Genomic DNA, 20,377 nt, shown 5'->3' with positions numbered 1-20,377 from the left:
GCATTCACAGCACCATCAATGGTGTCCTCTGTTTTACTATCAAAGCCTGGGAAAGTCTTTGTGCTTGCTGCTGTTACCATATGGTAATCGCCGCGTCTGCTTTCAACACTGAAGCAGTTTTGATTACAATCCCGCTGTTTTCAGATTTTTGTAGCACTGCAGATATGTGTCTCTTTTTAACTGATGCTTTATAGCAGCAAAAAAACAGAAATTTTATCAATCATGGGGTTTTGATTTTTGCAGAAGTTGTAAGGACAAATTTAAGCAGCATGTTCGTTTTGCTAATAATTTCCTATTTTGCTTTGAAAATGTACTGACAGCCAGTTTTTGTGCTATTTTGGTCTTATACACACGATAAATGTAGTATATTACCTTGGTAAAACACTGAAAAATTCCAGACATCCATCACTGATTTGATGCATCTTCCTTGCAGGTTTTTTCTGTAATTCAATTGTCCAGTTTTGAGAATTATTTCTTCATTTAAATGCAGTAATGCATCCCAGTTTTCCAGATCCCAGCCATTGAATCCATGTGCGTGTTTGGGGGGTCATGCAGCCTTAAAGAGCTGCTAACCCAGAAAGAATTTCATTAGTCTAGATTTCAATGGAAAGTTTTATCATCCCATGATGGTCTAAATGATGTTTCAGAAGCTTTCCCACCCTGGTTAGAATACAACGTCAAGAAGAATTAATTTAATTATCAGCTACTTCACTCCAAAATTATCAGCACTGGCCTTAAAAAAAAGCTGTATTGATCCACTGACTTTTACTGTACACACTATGTCAGGAATGACGCTTTTTATGATCACACTGTGTGATCATAAAATCAATCAGAATTCATTTTACTAGTTGAAGCATCTTCATTGAGACAGAGGACGTCACAATGTCAACACTCAGCCGGCTGAAGCTGAGAATGCTGTTTATGTGTATAAAACATTATGCAGCCAAAGTAGCAGGTCTCCTCTGAAAAGTCCTTGCAAAGTCAGGTACAGCAGATAGTGGTTGATTCTGCGGTTTATGTCCAATGCCAACATTCTTTGCTACAATGCATTGCAAATGAACATTTACACTGGACATAAATCATGACCTGCAGAATTGTCCAATATGAACTAATTTCTAGAGATACAGATGAAACATGTCTTACCTTGAATTGACTAAATGTCTTTTTTTCCCCTCTTTTGCTTGGCAGAAAACAAAATTATGTATTACAGCCATCATTTGACTAGAAATAGGACAGACGCAATTCAGCTGAATCCTAGCCGGTTAAACCTTTGTAATTCTGTTGCTTCCTGTCCACCATTGTCACCTTAATGTGTTTTGATAATGCTGAACTCACAATGTAGTTCTCATTTAAATGTTTTTCTATTTCTGTTGTGGGAAGACTGAACAAGCACTGTATAATGTAGAGATTTGATCACAGCTCATTTGCTGCAGTGCCTGTAAAAAAAGTAAACAGTCATTCTTTCTGAGACATTGATCAAATTACTATTTAAAAACTACAGACCTTTCTGACAAAGTAAAGAAAAAGACAGAAGGCTGACAGCAGTGACAGGAAGAGAGAGCAAGGGGGATGATATGAAACATATGTCACCAGCCGGAGTCGCAGCAGGGACGCATGATGATTACATGTCTTATACCATGAGGCCACAAGGATGCCCAAGGAAATGTTGACTTGCCAGTTTTCTGCAGCACTCAGTCGTGTCAGAGCAAGTTTGGGAGATTGTTTTGAAAGAGGTCAGTTTTCCCCATCCACGCTAAGATGCAAGGCCAGCATTTTTCAGATTTATCAACTCTAGAGAGCACTTTTAAAAAGCTCTATTCTTGGGTGGTGATACCAGCTTTGTGTGGACAGAAGGCCAAAACTGAGAGAAAAAGAAGCATTTTCAGATTCAGCCAGCTTAGTCTGAACATGGTCTGAGAAGCCTGCTGGAGGCTGATGTTGTCGTGGAGGTTCAGTAGGTTCAGGTCTGCTCTGAGTGTCTCCCTAATCACCAACACTTACTCCTGATTGCTCATTGTCCTGTACAAGACCGGAGCTGGCTGTAGGAGGCCATCAAGATGCTCCGTCTTGCCTTTCCCAGGGGCACAGTCAGTCACACATGTAGAGGTCAAGTGACGAGCTGCATGCGACTTCCCTTCCCTCCTTCTTCTTCCTGCCCCCAGAGGTCTAATCTAGAGGGCTGATTCACAGCAGCCAGGCTCTGCTCAGCCATTAGCTCTTGGAGGTCAGAGAGTATTTGTGCCAGCCTTGACCTGTCCCTGTGTTTTCAGTGAGGTCCCATGGAGGAACAATGCACATAACACATACTCAGAAGTCCTCTTCCCTTTGTGTGTCGCAGCCCTGATATGTTCAGGTGGTAATGGTGGGGTTTAGAGTAAAATGGTTGCCATGACTCCCAGAGTGAAATGTCACTTAAGACCTTCCTATGTGTGTGTGTGTGTCTGCTGATTTGAAGGGAATCAGGAGAGTAAGGGCAGAAAATAATGAAAGGAGTGACCTTGTGGTTTGACCTCAGGTTCTGGTTTTGTTTGTGTATTTTGGGTGCACATTTTTATCTAGAACAGTTCATAGTGCACACAGCAGTAGTGCAGGCCTAAACTCCTCAGTTACGTCTGTTACATACAGTACATACATGTACACATATACATACATGACAGGAAATCAAACTTCAGGGCTCGTTGGAACATCCACAAACCACTGATTGTCCAGAATATTGTGCAGATCATTTTCACTTTTGATGGTCTTTTTTCATGTTTGTTCCTTTCAAAATCAAATTTCATGTTTGATTAATTTTTTGATTTTAGTGATAAATCTAATAATTGTTTAATCTCACACTTCTGAAATGTTACAAATCGTGAAACTTGCCCATAACAAGCTTCAAGAGTCCAAGGTGATGTCTTCAAATTGGTTGTTGTTGTATCCAACCAACAGACAAAAACAGTTAAAAGAAGATATTTTCTCACTGGGATGTCTCTCAGCAAAAATAACAATTGTAATGAACTGGAAAGTGTGCAAACCATCCTGCTTTGCAATAAGTCATTGGTTGGAGGCCTAGCTTGACCTGTTAAATATGGAGAGAGAGAGCAACTTCCTTATTGTGTATTTATTTGTTTATTTGTCTGTTTGTGAATAAAATTAATTGTAAATAAAATCTTAATAGGAAAAAAAAGATTTTTAATTAAGACTCATATAAAACTGAAAAGAAAAATAGCAAATACTCAAATTTGAAAAGCTGGAACCAGCAAATGTTTAACATGTTTGCTCGATGAATGACTAAATATTAAACAATTATCAAAACTTTCTGTCAATGTTCTAATCATAATTAGACTATTATGTGAATGTAGAATATGGACAGTGATGATATTTGCCACATGAACTCTGACCTTGTCACTCCCCACAACGAAACACCAAGCTAGGCACAGGAGGGAGCGAGGAGTGACAATAATAACCTCCACCTGAGAGAAGCGTAGATTCTGAGCCTACAGGTGGATGCTGAGGTGAAGGGAGAGCATTGAAATGCTTTATGAACAGCATCAGGAGGCACAGCAGCAAAATAATAAGCAGAAGACTGACAGCTTAAACACACCACCATAATACAAAGGCTGTGTTGGATATACGTTGCAGTGAGAAGAGTATCTCATCTCATAGTGTGATACATTTCGCTGCGGATGTTGTTAGACTGTAACAGAAACATTAGACATAAGAGTCTCTGTCTGTATGTATGTCCTTCACGTATCTCTTGAACCGTTCATCTGATTGACTCCACTCTTGGTAGGTGTATGGCTGGAGACCCAAGGGAGTGCAGTATCAACTTTGGTGCAATTTGGATTAATATTAATATACTTTGAATAAACCAGCAATAAGTGAGCCACCCCGCTCTGTGCAGGAGCAGGGCGGAGCTTCAGGGCCCTACTGACTGACTCCAGCATGTCAGGGAGAGACCAGAGACAAGGCGTGACACGAATCAGAGAAAAAGATGGAAATACTTTCCACAGGCAGTTCAAAACCTGTTTGTCTCATATGCTCTGAGACAGTGGCGTTGGCACCACTACAGACAAATCCCAAATCTGTTGTTAGACTGTAACAGAAACATTAGACATAGGAATCTCTGTCTGTATGTATGTCATTCATGTGTCTCTTGAACCATTTATCTGATTGACTCCACTCTTGGTAGGTGTATGGCTGAGGACCCAAGGGAGTGCAGTATTAACTTTGGTGCAATTTGGATTAATATTAATAAACTTTGAATAAACCAGCAATCAGTGAGCCGCTCCGCTCTGTGCAGGGGCAGGGCGGAGCTTCATGGCCCTACTAACTGACTCCAGCATGTCAGGGAGAGACCAAAGACGAGGCATGTCACAAATCAGTGAAAAAGATGGAAATACTTTCCACAGGCAGTTCAAAACCTGTTTGTCTCATATGCTCCAAGACTGTGGTGTTGACTGTTGTGAGGCACCACTACAGACAAAGCCCAAATCTGTTGTTAGACTGTAACAGAAACATTAGACATAAGAGTCTCTGTCTGTATGTCTGTATGTCTGTATGTATGTCCTTCACGTATCTCTTGAACCATTCATCTGATTGACTCCACTCTTGGTGGGTGTATGGCTGGGGACCAAAGGGAGTGCAGTATCAACTTTGGTGCAATTTGGATTAATATTAATAAACTTTGAATAAACCAGAAATCAGTGAGCCGCTCCACTCTGTGCAGGTACAGGGCAGAGCTTCAGGGCCCTTCTGACTGACTCCAGTATGTCAGGGAGAGACCAAAGACGAGGCACAAATCAGAGAAAAAGATGGAAATACTTTCCACAGGCAGTTCAAAACCTGTTTGTCTCATATACTCCGAGACAGTGGTGCACCACTACAGACAAAGCCCAACTCTTTGGAACAAACATGCCCACTGAACTCTGAACTGAAGGCACAGAAAATAAGAACAATCTAAGAGCCCAGTATGATCGGCCTACTTTATTTTAGGATGCACAAATGCAGCCCTTATATGAGGCTACTTGAAATGAGAAAAGAACATTTATTTACTATTGGAGTATTTATTATTTATAATATCTGTGTATAATAGAATTTTAGTTTCTCTCATGTTATTGGTGTTTAAACTCATTCACACCGAACAGCAACTGTATTAATTCTTCTCTACATTAAAGTAGCAGCTGGAGGCAAAGCAATCAGCCCGTTCTGAACAAGCACGTTTTTGAACAGGCACTGCACTAGTTTCCATGAATGCCCCAAAATGTAATTCTGTTTACATTCAAGTGATGAATGACTCTTGTCAGTCAGAAGAAGAGAGGTGGTTGGTGGTCAAATGGATCAACACAATGTCTGACTTTGACACAGGAGACTGAAGTTGGCGTCCTGTTTCCTTTTGACAGTCAAGGTTGATTTCTTTTAACCACGACCGCGATCATTCCCTAACTTGTTTGTGCCTAAACTCAAACCAGTCAGCTCAGAGAACAGTTTTTTATTTTCTACAGTGGTTTGTTTTGGAAGGCACTGACACATGATGTCCTGCTGATAGAAGCAACAGATAAGAAAACTTTTTTTTCTCTTAATTTGTAGAAATTAGAGGGAATGGTATTTATTTTATTTAGAAAAATGAATTAAAGTTGAAAGAAAATGAGATTTAAGTGTTATTGTGCTTTTAACATGCTGCCTCTCAGCATCATCTGGGTCGTGTATACGCAGCAAAAACTTAACATTTGATTCAAATGAAATCATAGACAGTAGAGCCCTTTGTACTTTATTGCTTTGTAAAGAACAATGCATTTGACAACCTATTCACTTATGTTTTTATAGAGACAAGCTGCAGTATGGGCTCCACAGTTGTTCTTTTTCTTCGGTGTTATCTTATTGCTAGGCAACCACATGCAACGATTCAGCTGTATGAGCCATACCAGAGAGAGAAAATAAGAAAATACTTTATCAACTCTCCCAAACTGGAAAAACAGCACAACTCTGAAAAAAGTGAATTGTATACAGCCTAAAATCCCAATTTACAGATTACTCCCTAAAAAAAACCCTTTAAGATGGGAAAAAAGACTAAAAAGATCCATCTTCCAGGACAGACAAGTATGCAATAGGTGTTGCAAAACTGTCATTTAACCGTAATGAGCTGCAATTACAAATGTAGATGAGTTCAACTTGTATAAAAACAACTTTTCAGACTATGTTCACCCACTATATTGTTTATTTCTACTTATTCTATTGTATGTGATCACTGGACACAGAGTTTGTTGCATCTTGTTCATTTCTTGCCTTCCACCTCCTTACTGTCAGTTTGAGAAGTTCCTGTGAGTTGATCTAGAAACTGACGCTTGTTATTCCATGCCAACAGGCAAATAAAGCAGGTTTGGGTGATTTTGGAGGATGTGTGCTGACACTGTAGCATTAGGATGGAGCCATTTGATATTTAGCGGCACTATTTAAAAAAGGTTTTACTGCCACCTTCAAAAGGGGTTTTAAAATGCCATTATTCAAATTTCAGCTTGCTTTCTAAATATGTGGATTTAAATCCAACATCCACACTCCACATGATTTACACTGCTAAGAGGAGATGTTTGGTTAGCGATTAAAGTAATGCATAACCCCTAACCAGTGACGATTCCCCTTTGCCATGGTATAAAAGCTAATACAGAGAGAATGATTTAAAAGTGGAGCTACAACAGATATTGTTGCTTCATATTTTTATGATTATGTTTTTTATGTGGGGAATTTTGCATATCATTCCAAAAATTCATGCCTTTAAAGGTACACTATGAAGGGTTTTCCTAAAAAAAAAAAAACAATATTTCAACTCATACAAAAATAATTCCTGTCAATCATCACTTATGTCCCACTAGAAGTGTGTGGCAGCTTGACTCTGCCCTCTGCTTATTTTTGCTGTGTTAGGGATGCCTCTGGGTGTCAACCTTTGGGCAGTGGCTGTGTAGCCCCCAGCCAATAACAGCGCATGGGGTGTGAGGTCGGGACTCGTAGCGTAGCGACCAGGTTACATCGCTGTCTCCGTCTCTCTCCTCTGCTCTGCTCTGCTCTCTGTCTCTGTGTCATGGATGTATAAAGAGCTGCAGGTCTGTGTGTCTGTTGACCGAGGGCGGGGCTGAGCTACACAGACGCAGAGCAGAGAGGCCACAGCGGACAAGATGAAGCTCTGCAAAATCACGCAAAATCCGACGATGCTGCACCTTCCCGCAGGATTGTGCAGAGGTGTGCGGGGGGTGTGGGTGTGTTTATTTGTGCTTTAGAATATAATCACCTTGAAAGACTAAGAAAATAACGTTTTATTTATCTGATTCACAGCTTCGTTCTCATATGCTCGCTCTCTTCATTCACTCTATAGCTCGCTCGACCACAACTGCTCTGTATCTCTCTCTCTCTCTGTGTCGCTCTGGTGTCGAGCCGGGGAGGAGGGACCAACTTTGAATGCTGTGTTTACAAACACCAAATGACAAATCCTGCATAGTATACCTTTAATAATCAAGTTCTTCATTCATTCTGTTGTCTGTTTGTCACTTAATTAGTCCTCCGCTGACTCATTTTCAAAAGAATAAATTTTCTGCAGTTCAGACTTGGATTGGATGGATGAGGTAATAAAAATGTGTTTGGAGGTAAGTTACTGTATGATTCAAGTCAAAAACAAAAGCTGTGTCCCAATTTAATATACAGAATATACTAAAACTTTTTTCAAGGTATACCACTTTTTCCAGATAGTGTTCAGGAAATCAAGGGTTAGGGTTTTTATTTTCTTAATTTTGCCACTTTGAACACACTGAAAAACCATAAAACTGAAAGGAATTTTAACTGGAATCCAGGTTTCTCTGGGAATGACATATAAGTGGAAGTAAAGAACATCACACTCAACCAGAAACAGAAAGGGGGACGGAGGTGCAACCAAAGTCAGTGATTCACCAAAGTTTAAAGCAAAAAAAAAAAGGGTTTGCACACTCAGAACAATTCAGTTTAGTTTTCTCCGTCAAGCTTGAGCACATGGGGAAAAAATGCGGACGTTTCAGCAACGCCTTCTTCAGTGTGCAGTGGAAATACAAACAGACACACACACACACAGAAGGAGGAGCTAGAGTGCAGCTGTGGACAAATAAGGCATAGATTGTTTTAGGAATGAATAAATGTGCTGTAATAAATGTTTACTCTTTTGTATGAAGAATGAGTCATCTCTGTATGTTTAAAGACGCTGTAAAATAAGATTTTTAACCGTCTCCAGGTGTTTGTCAGTGGGAGATTAATTAACTTGTTAAAAAATCAAACAAAATACTCATGAATGAAAAAAAAACTGCATTTTGCTTTTGCTAAAAAATGAAATAAATGGATAAGATAGATATTCAATATTTTTTCTGAAGTGAATGTGATATCAATCGCTACATCTGAAGCTATCGAACCATACAGCCGGAGAGAAACTAGCTGTAGACATCCTTCATTTCCACATACACACATGCTTCTTTACACCCTCCTCCCTCCTCCCTTCCATATGCCCTTCTTTGAAATCTCTCTCTGCTGTTCACACACACACACACACACACACACACACATACACACATATGGGCTGAGCTGTGGTGTAATCCAATCAGAGCTCCTGAATAAAAGAGGGAGGAGGCGTGCATGTGGATTAAGGTGTACAACAACTAACCTTATGGGATCACATAAATGGACACCGTCACTCCCAGGAACAGGGCCTCACTGAGGAGGCCCCACAGGGCCCCACTGTGGCCCCAGGCTACTTAAAAAGTACTTCTATTAACTACATTTCAGCTGTTATTTAGAGACCGGACAACTGTAGTATTAAAGAAAAATTATTATAACGTATTTTAGTTTGATCCCAGGAGTTTTTGTCCGAGCAAGTATTCAAATAACTAGTTTTTACAGTCTAATTGTCCTTCTGCATATTCAGTTTTTGCTTATGATGTAGATGTTTTCACATACAAGCATTATTCCAGACAAGAACATTAATATTAGACGCTTCTGCAAAACTCCTGATTACGCTCAGTGACAACGTTTTTGAAATTCTTTATTTTTTACTTTATATGGCAACTATGGTTATGAAGCAGATCAGGGAAGGATCATGATTATGTTTTTCTTTTTTTTTAAACAGTCTAATCTCCTGCATGAAAGTGTGACACTCATCCATCCTCCACCCTGACCTCCGCAACCTTGAGCTGGAATTACGCTTCTCCGAAGATGCACGTAAACTTCTCTGCAAACCTACACAGAGAAGGGTCTTACGGGTAACCGCAGCTCGCAGAAATTTGCAGAGGAGCCAACATGCACACCCTTAAATCTCGAGAGCGCATAGTCCGGACCTGCTGCTGGGGTGAGGTGGGTCTGAAATGGAGACAAAAACAAGCGTGAACATGCCACAGAACATACAAATAAGTGAAATGAACGGCTGGAGAACCATAATTCCACCTATATTCTCTGCCTCACTACATGAAGGAACGTAATTTGTGAGATGTGGAACTGTCCGATATGAATTTAAGTTCTAGAAATACTGATCAAATACAAACATTCAACACACTATTTTTGTAAACATGAACAACAAAGGCTTTTTTTTTTATTGTAAGATGTCCCTTTCAATTTTACATGAATTTTTAATGTCACCTGTCAGACGACATCATCATGATTTCCACTGGATCCTAAGTAAAGACACATGATGTTAATGGAAAATATTCCACCAGTCGTGTCATCAACTGGCTTTCACATTACGTGTAGATGTCAAACAGCCACACAAGAGTCGTGCCATGAGGGGAAGTAATGCTGCATTCACATTATGTGGGAGTTACCGTAATTACCAGTTTCTGACGCATAAATAACATCAATATCAGAACTGGGTATTTTTCTGAAAACTCTCATATATCTGACTTGGTGCTTAATAATACACATGGATGCCTCACATCAGCTAAAGTATGTTGTTCAAGGAAATTAAACCCACTAGTAATTGATATTGTGCTATATTGACCATAAAACCATCACACAACGAACACTACAATCTTTCCCATCGCTACATGAATGCAGCTTAAGCCCTGAATCGCCATTTTAAGCCATTTTAAGGTCAACCTGGGTTCTCTTTTCTACACAATGTCGGGATTGAACAACAGCTTTCACACACACACACACAAAAAAAGACAGAATTCATGCAGCAAAGGTCAGCTTTGGATAAAGTGTGAAAATGCTCAAAACATGCAGGTCAGTGGTTCTCCATCCTGGTCATTAGTTTGCAGAGCCCTGCTGGTTTTCATTCTAACCCTCTAATTAGGCGCTGATTCACACCAGGGCCAGCAGGTGAATGCAATTAACTGCAATTAGCTGGTCAGACAGAAAAACAGCAGCAGTGTGGCTGCAGGCTGCATAGCTGCTGGTGTCTGTGGAGAAAGTGACAGTGATAGTGATAGCATGGTGTGTTTCTCCTAAGAAAAAAAAAAAAAGAGAGAGAGAAAAGAAGTCAGTTTGGGTACAAAACAAAGCCACAAAAGGCGATAGACTTACTATGTTACTGATGACAAAGCAGAAAAGACACAAATTGTGGCTGCATTGCATTGTGATCTGGGTGTAGAAGCAGGTTTCTCTCTGTATGATTTTTGAATGTTGGTGGAAGAAACGCTGGCCCGCAATCTTGACATTTACAGCTGACATCTTAGATTACTGGAACACCAGCTGCATGTACAAGGTGTCTTTTTTTATTTCAATAATAATCAGCATAATAAGAATAAAAAAATGCCATCTCCTGTTTTGATGTGCAGGAGCAGAATTTCCTGATTAAAACTGTTGCTTCAAGTTGTCGACTCAGTACCGGTGTTCCACTATATCCTGTGTTACCTGGTACTCTGATACTCTCAAATATGTGGACAGCTGTTAACATTTCTGACCTCATCACTTGATTTGGTCACAAACTTCAACGATGGTAAGTAAAATCTTTTTCAAAACCTGAATTGCGAGTGCTGCACAGTCAAAATGAAAAGGATATAAGTACATACTCAAAATATTTTCTTTTTTTTTTTTTTTTTTATAACTGAATCTCAAGTGGCTCAGAACCTGACGGGTCACAAACCGGCTCGTCTTTTGTAAAACGTTGCTGTTGGTGCCGGATTCAATGTATCACACATGTCAGATATCTGTCTTATTCTTCGTGAAGTATATTCATAATTATCTGGCTCTTCAAACTTGAATGTAACTGTTGGAAACATCTGGTTGTGATAAATTTACTATACAAAAGCAAACGAGACAACTGAACGGAGTTATGGACTTAAAATTATATTTTTTAACGATTTAAATGTTGTAATATTTCCAAAATACCCAGTAATTAAATACAGGCCTGTTCAGTTCAAATGAAAGCAAATTATTGCTGCAACATATGTCTAAAATTATGTTTTAGACAATAGTATACTTCCAACTTTATGGCAACAGTTTATCTATTTCAACACGCAATTCCCCTAAGTCAGATCCATAAAGATTAAAGGTTTTCCCAGTTTGGTGTGGAAGAACTTGACTGGTCCTGACCTCAGCGCCATCAACACCTGATCACCCAACATCAGTGTCGGACCTCACTGATCCTCTCGTGGCTGAACATCTGCTGGGAAGTCTGAAACCAGGAGAAGAGTGGAAGCTGTTAGTTAAGATCATATATAGCTGTGATGTCACACTGTTAATTTAAGGACGTACTAAAGCTAAAACAGATCCTTTAACAACATTTTTTTTTTACAGTTGAAACATGATTTTGTTGTTTTTTTTCCCACCATATACAGTAAATATCTGCAGCTGTTAATGCACAAGTCATTTATCACCTTTTGTGGTTGCAGTTACAATAGTCTACACACACACACACACACACACACACACACCAGCAATATAGGTAGAATGTAATCCATGCATCTAATTTTCACATAACAATATGCACACATTACACAACAGAATCAGTCTCCATAAATTACAGGAGGCACTTATCAGACAGCAGCAGTCAATTACACTTTATTACCACCTTTTAAATTACAGCTGATTTATCACAGATTTCCTGTCATTCAGTTATTTCTAGTAGCTTTTATTGTTTTTTTATTTTGTTTCTTTAATGCATTCTCCAAAACGAGAGAGAGAGAGAGAGAGAGAGAGAGAGAGAGAGAGAGGGAGATCCAACATGTCTTGGTTTGGACGATGTGGTTTTGTGGTCTGTTTCGCCGTCAGGCCACTAAAGTGGATGTGTAGTAACACCAGGCATAATGCTAATCCTGCACTTCTCACATCTCCATAAATTAATTTGTGTGTGTGTGTGTGTGTGTTTCCTGCACATGTTTTTGCGTGTGTATCTGCATTTGCTGCTCTCTCTCTCTCTCTCTGTCTCTCTCTCTCTCTTCACGTTGTACTCGACACAGTGCCAACACTCACACACACACACAGAGCCAGTTGCCAAGGCAACCAGGAGCTAGCATGAAAGCTGTGAGGAGAGGTGGAGCATGGCACCAGTCTGACAAGCAACTGCCACCTTGTGTGTGTGTGTGTGTGTGTGTGTTGTGTGTGTGTGTGTGTGTGTGTGTGTGTGCAAAAGTGATGCAGTTATGCAGTGTGTTTTTGTGCATTTTCCGGTGTTGACCCATAATGAGACAGGGGAGGCGGGGGGGGGGGGCGGGGGGGACGACAGCGACATTAACAGCCAGAAAGAGTAAATAACAAAAGATGCTGTGTCCATTAACCGTCGTCTGCTTTCCACTTACACTTCGCTGTTTAAATTGAATAATTAGATGTCGCTTTATGGCTGGAAAAACATTTTCACTCGACTCATGAGTTTACATAAAAACCTATAGAGTGTGTGTACATGTTAAAACTGTATGTACAAAAAGCTTTATTGTCGGAGTCGTCACATTTTAAAGTGGAGGCCACACCAGATGATTTCAATGCAGATTTGAAGACATAACAGTCAGAGCCTCGGTAGATTTTTATCAAAGATATTTGGTCCAGTTTGGTTGAATTCATGTACTGTAGAAGCAGCAAAAGTCCAAATTTTGACAGCATTCTTGTCAAAAGGCCTGAAGGATGTTTCAGTTTAAGGAGGCAGGAAAAGATATGATATCAAAACTCCAGTAATCTACCATGTATAAAGAGGTCACTGTGCATGGATTGCTCCACATAAATGTACAAAAACAACTGATTTGTTTCAGCCTTTTTGTTTTCTTCAGTTTCAGTCTTAACCTTGAGCAGAACACTGAACCTCAAATTGCTCCTGAGCTCCTCACACGGCAGCTCTGCCTCCATCAGCGTCTGTGTGTGGGTGAATGAGAGGCACAATGTAAAGCACTTTGGTATCAAAGCACTATAGAAATGCAGTCTGTTAACCCAGCTACAAATAATATGAAAGACATTTAGATGCAAAACTTGTTATCCTGTAAAAAAAAAAAAAAACAATGAACAGATGTTGTGTTCAAGTGTTTACAGTGAGTTTATTTCCTCTCATAGTCAGTTGTTTAGTGAGAAAATGCAGCGTCAACCTACGTTTTTGTTAATTGCAAGATAACATAATCTAATAATCACCTGCAGACAGGTGAAAAGGTGAAACTCCTGAACAGTCAGCAAAAAAAATATCAAAGAACAGTTTCTGCCACAGAACCTTGAATTCATTCACTCTTAGTTACTTCAATTTTTCTTGTGTTACATATAAAGAACAATTAAAAGAGATTAAAAGATTTAACATTACCACCTCTCTAAGCATAAGTAAGATTATGTGAAAACCTTTTTTGAAGCTTTGGTTCAAGTTATTTTAATGTTTAAACATCAACTGAAGGATCATTTTTGCTCCTCTACAGGCTGTTAGTCGCTGTTGGATAATGTTCAAGGATATTTTTTTGTTATTGTCAAAAAAAAAATCCCATTAAAAGAACAAAATCAACGGCGTCTCTTAATACTTTCTGACCTCCCTCTCCTGTCTGTAGACATTAAAATAAAAACAGCTCACAAATATAAAAATGGGAACCGTAGTTTTTCACAAACGTTACTATTTTCAGCTGTTGATTAATACACATGAATACACAGCTGGTGTTCTTGTGAGTATTTTTAATCATTTCAAGTCATTTTTTTGAAAAGAAAATTTCAAAATTCTCTGGTTCCAGCTTCTCAAATGTGAATATTTTCTGGTTTCTTTAATCCTCTATGACAGTAAACTGAATATTTTGGGGTTTTGGACTGTCAGCTGAAGCTTTGGGGAATAGTGATTGACATTTTTCACCATTTTCTGACATTTAATGGACCAAACAATAATGGACAGATTAATCATAAGGGAAATAATTGTTAGTTGTTGTTAATATTGTTAATACTATTGTTAATAATAGTTTCAGCCCTATTTTTATGAGATTTGTTAACAATAAGAAAACCAGAGTAATAAGGGTAAAAAAATTGGCTGGTTTTCTACATTTTGACATTTTGTAGGTACAAGATTTTTAATAACCATCAGCAGAAAGCTTCTTAGTGTCCCTTTGTGAGCTAAAACTACTGATTTACAGCACGTTTGGCAGCTCAAGTGTTGGAAATTATCTTTTTAAAAAAAACTTTCACCACCTTCCCCTGGTCGCCAGCGAGGCATCGAAAGTCAACAGTCCAGATATTTATCTCTTCACCGCGACATCCCACAGACCTCTGGGTGTGTGGCCGGCAGGCTGAGGGGTCAGAGGTCGGCTTGTGGACATGTTGTGGTTTGTCTAGTTCGTTTGAGGGCAACAAAAAGACGCAGGGACACAGATTTCTACTCCATTGACCTTCCATTGTGGAGAGGTCGGAGAGGTGACGAGGGGGTCAGCGGTGATGTGTTGTGTTTTTTATGGGGTGACGGTGGTGGTCTGCCCGACCTCTGACCTCTGCCTGGTCACAGAAAAGAAAACAAACATATGCTCTTTTTCAATGGGCTCTAAATCACGAGGGACAACTTATGGTGTTCCAGTTCATTAAATGGATTTGAACTTTTGCTCTATGGTCAAGATTAGTTAGCAGTGATGTAATGTCACACCCCCTCCCCAGACCGAAGCAACAAGCATGGAAAAACCCCACGTCTGATATCAGTGTGAACAGGTTAACACAGGTCATCTGACCCTGCTCCCAAACACCTGGGTTGAATGGATCAGACTCTAATATAGATGTTAACTGCAACTTTCAGTGGAGTTTAATCTCTTGCAGCAACTTTTCATATAAATTCAGCCCCAAAAATTTTATAGAGTTATAAAAAATCATCTGCACACAGTCAGCACTGATTTGATGCTTTGCAGGTCAAAAAATATCAAGACGTCAAGATTAAGACTGAGCTAAATAGGCTTGAAAAGACATCTAAAGTATGTATATCTGTTATTTTATCTGCATTCCAGTGACTATATTTCAACATGTTATAAAGACCGGCTTCACGCTGAAATATAGCAACATCTATATTTAACCTAAACATCAGAAAAAGTTATTTTAATCAAATTTAACCAAACAAAAATGTCTTTTAACCTGCTGCTGTTAAAACTTCCACAGTGGCGGTTTGAAAGAATATATCATACATGTTTCAGATAGTGTTAAAGTTGAGTTTAGTGTTAGTTTGCGTGTGCTGTGTCTATTCTAAACGTAGTTCTTTGCTGTGTAAGATGAGGCAGTTGTTATACTTTTACCTGAGCCAGTGATAAGATAAACTATAGTTATGTAGATGTTTATGTGTAAATCCGATAAGCTTTTAGAGGATAGTGTGGTTTGTCCTTAAGTTAATATAGTAGTAATGTTATTTAGTGATGCTACTTGGTGCATGCTTATGTTCTGTCATATATGGGTTAGGGTTAGAAAGACTGTTCCTAGGTTAGTTGAAGGTTGGTTCCTGACCTGTGAGGTTAGTAAACAGATGTCTGAAATTCTGTACAAGTAGTATTTAAGTATTTAACTCTAACCCAACTTTTCAGACAAAGAAAAGATAGCTAGGCGGTATCTTTGTCTCCAGAACTATGATGCATTATACTTCTGATTGTATTATTTGATTACATTATTTCATAACCTAACGATGCTCTCTTTGTGTGTTTATTGAATGATCATGATGTACTGTATGTCACCATCGTACAGCACACCTGATGTTTTTCTACTTGCTTTCTGGTATTTTCTGTTTGCTGGTGTGTATTGGAAGGAGATGGAAGAAAGGGTCACCTGCCAGGTCATACTGGGAAGTCGAGTGCACAGTATTCACCGTGTTCAAGCATGTTACTGCTGCCAGGTGACTAACAACAGACAACACCTTGTTCTTTTTTCACAAATGATTTTATATTTTATGGAGTTTCTCCATTTCTGTGCCATGATAAGGATAAGAAACAGGTAGAAAGTTATTTTAAAGGTAAATAACTTCTATAGGTGTCAGCATTAAAAAACATCAACATACACATCTCCTCCTCACAACCTCACAACTCACTATCTCGTGATCGAGCTCTCTGAAAATTTCCATTTGCAAAGTCGCACTACGACATTACTTCCTGCTGGCCGCCGTGATTCGTACAGTACGTGATGACACACAACGTTTTTCAAGGTTGCAGCAGATTCAAACTCTTCTTTCTACGCCGAATTGTTTTGGCGTCCTGATGTGACCTTTTTAACATGAGAGAGAAGCAGAAATAATCGATATAATTGACTTTAAAAATCTCATTAGGCCGTTGTTCTGCACATCCAGAAGAATCCTCTTTTCAGAGCTCACACATTCTGACTGTATTCAAGATGGTTAGATATAACTATAGAGCCTTTAAAATGAAATATAAGCACTCAAAGTGTAGAGAAACTAAAATACGTAATGCCCTTTAAATGACAAATTAATTCACAAAAACATTTTTATGCCAGAAAATTTCCAGAACTGTTGAAAGTTTGAACTCCAGAACAATCGGACCTTGAGTGGAGATTGTCTTGTCAACTTTAAATTAACTTATAAAAACACTGCAGGACACTTAAATGAAAAGAAAATACACAAAGAAAATAAAGAGAAGTGTTTTTTTTCTGTCGGAGGAAAAAGGAGCAACCTCCATCATATCAGATTTAGATGACTAATGACCAACCGATAACTAATAAAAGCCCAATATGAGTCTGGTGGTGACACCGTAATCAATCATGACTGAATCTTTCATCATTCACATGTTTGAGTCAAAAGAAGCTCATTAAGATGTGACGAGAGAAATTTAAATGAACTATGATGATGTTCTGTGGGCTTGTGGGAAATGCTGTTTGTCAAATGCTGCAACAAAAAAAACAGAAATAGTGAATAAATACTGATATAGGGTCATTTTTTTTTAGATTTAATGTCCTTGTCTGAACATATGGAGTGAACAAGACGACATACTGGTGAGAAATGTTATATCTCATGGCTGGATTCTACAGATGTCAACAGGAATTTAAAGGTTTTCTTACTTCTGGTTTCACTTTGGCTTCGTCGTCTATACATATGAGATGCTGTCAGACTTGCTACTTAGGGGAAAAACTGTATGATACAGGGTTCAAACGCACACTGAACAGTATTTTATCAGAAAAAAAACTCTCTTCTGAGTCAGAAAAGGACTTTTTTTTTTTTTCACATCTCTTTTCTCAGCCTGTCTCGATTTGATGTCTGAAAACGCCGCAAACCTTCGAAACTCCAGACAGACCCAGATCTCTGAAGAGTCTGAAACCGCTGAATAAAAACACATTTCATGCAAGTCACTGAACATTTCCTGTCCTTCAACCACAATACCACCCACAGCCACCGAACACACACACAAACCCCCCCACAACAGGCTCTCTCTCTCTCTCTCTCTCTCTCTCTCTCTCTCTCTCTCTTGCGGAGGCCGTCACAAGTTCAAAATCTCACACATTACCATGAAGAGCCGCCCAGACGAATCCCAACCCTCCTCTGTGTTGCTTTTACCTTTTTGCCTCTATGTGGCCTTGATACCAAACAGTGAGACAACGGCCAGTTTTGTGTGTAAGCCTCAGATTTAATGTTGGGGAGTAAACGGAGATGTGGGGGGGGGGGGGGGTGGGTGCGGCGGTTGTTGTTGTTGCAAATGGAAGTATAAGTACTTGGAGGGTGTGGCGCGGCAGTTAAAACGCAGACACTGACAGTCGCCTTGAACTTGAACCCCCCAGAGGTCCCCTTGACCTTAGCTCTTTTCCCGTGCTCCTCTCTGCCCTCGGCGGCGGTGGCGGCCTTTGTTGAGCTGTCGGCATTAACTCTTCGCGCCCCCTCTCTCTCTCTCTCTCACAAACCTCCTCCTCTTCCAACACTCTCTCTCTCCTCCATCTTCCCCCAGGGGCCAAGCCTCCTCTTCTTCTTCTTCTTCAGCCACTTCCCCCTGTGTGGCTGATTTCTGGGGTACACCCATCTGGTCTGTGGCAAACGCCCCAGTGGGGAATTTTGTTTTTCCCAGAATGTTAATCTGACCCGAGGGGGCTTCATTCCCACATTCTGGGATCTTGGATTTATTCCTTTGTTTTTGAGCGGAGAAGCTCTGCTGGATTCCTGTCATCCCATGATAAGTAAAACTAGGTGCAACCTCTGGAGTCCGTTGCAAGATTATGACGAGGATTTATGTTCGTGGAGTGACTTTGATGATTAAAAACAGTCGCAGAATTGATGTTTTTTTTTCTTAGGAATCCACTGAAAAAGCACAAACCGATCATGAATGTGTTTCACCCTCCCCGACATTTGAACTCTCACCCAACTGCATCAATAAACGTGTACTGGAACCCCAAATGTCGCAGTGTTATTTGATTTTACAAGACTGTAAAACCACATTTAGCTTCAGTCTCCACGGTTGCCCCTGTTTATAGGATTTTGCCTCGTAGCGACTCACTTTCCCAGGAGCTCTGCCCTGATTGTGTCTTGCACCATTATCATTATTTTTATTTTTTTGTCATTTTTTTTGAGAGATTTCTCGCCAAAATTAGGACCTGTCACTGATCAAATACTGATGTGACTTTCAAAGGAGATGCATTACATTTTTGATTTTGTCAAAACACCTCCGCGGCGTGAACAACAAGCCTCGGATGCTTGCAGGGGGGAGAGGAGGAAGAGGAGGAGGAGGAGGATAGGATCCGAGTGATTTAATCTGCTAATTTTTCTCAGGTCTTTTGGCTGTTGACAGGCAAGTGTAATGGTCCTTCAAGTAATGGAATCAGCCAGTCAAGCAACACATGCACACACACTCGCTCACAGACGCATGCACACACATTCAGCCACTGAAAGCACGCCTGTTTTGCATATGAATGACATCACCGTAAAGTTTTCTTGGGGAGGTTTTTGGCGGTTGGGGAGGACGGAGGGAGAGGAGTGCTATGAAAGGGAAAACATTAGTCAAATCACTTCCCGCTTCAGTCACCCGCCCCGGCCAAACTACTTGACATTCCACAACAGAGCTCTCCTCTCCTTCAAGAAAAGCATCCTCAGTGATCCGGACGTCTAACTCATCAGGGCCTGAGCTGCAAGTTTTGCTAACCTCTCCTGCTCGAGTATTTCTCCTTCGTTATATAAATACATAAGCTGCAAGAAATTACTTGAGGGTGTTAGAGTGCTGTTACTGAAACTACCTGCGCAAGTGACGAAAATTGAGTTTGAAATATCATAGTTGTCAGGTGAACCCTTCCGTCGTCTGTCTCAGGTTTTGACTTACATTATGCAGCGCAGACGTTTTGGTTATCAAATCCAGTAGATAAACTGGAAAGTACAGGGCTGTCATGGTAAAAAAAAAAAAAAAAAAAAAAGCAGGATTAACATTTTCCTATAAAGCTTACATTTAGGACATGTGAGATGTGAATTAATCGGTCTTTTCTAGTTTAGTATAAGCTCACATGCAACTGCACAAGAAATATTTTGGCAGGTTTCCATGTGGGTGTCATGTGCCCAGTAAGCACTGATTTGGTCAAGAGGTTGAAAAGGGTTTTTTATACGTCTATGTTACACATATTCACTCCTTTAGCAGCATTTCAATTAATATATTTTAATGTGAAGCAGGTCTTAATATATGTTGAAATATTTAAATGATGTTGAGAGCAGCGGGGGAAGAAGTACTGAGACCTTTCACTTAACTAAAAGTGCTAATAACATCATGTAAAAATACTTTATTACCAAGTAAAAGCCCTCCATTCAAAAATGTACTTAAGTAAAAGTATTATTATAACACTATCAGTATCAAAAGTACTCATGAAGAATGGAAAATGTCAATGTTATATCATTATATATTACATTATTTGATGCATTAATATTTAAACAGCATTTTTACAGTAGTGTTAGCTGGTTGAGGAGTTATTTTTACCTACTTTTACAACTGTTGGGGAGTTTAATCTATAACGATGCTACATATTTCATAAAATGATCACATGTTTTATACTTAAAATCTTTAATCTGCAGAGTAACTAC

The sequence above is a fragment of the Thunnus albacares genome, chromosome 8 (assembly GCF_914725855.1).
Source record: "Thunnus albacares chromosome 8, fThuAlb1.1, whole genome shotgun sequence".
NCBI lineage: Eukaryota > Metazoa > Chordata > Actinopteri > Scombriformes > Scombridae > Thunnus > Thunnus albacares.
The sequence above is the reverse complement of the archived record's forward strand: the minus strand, read 5'-3'. Positions refer to the sequence as shown.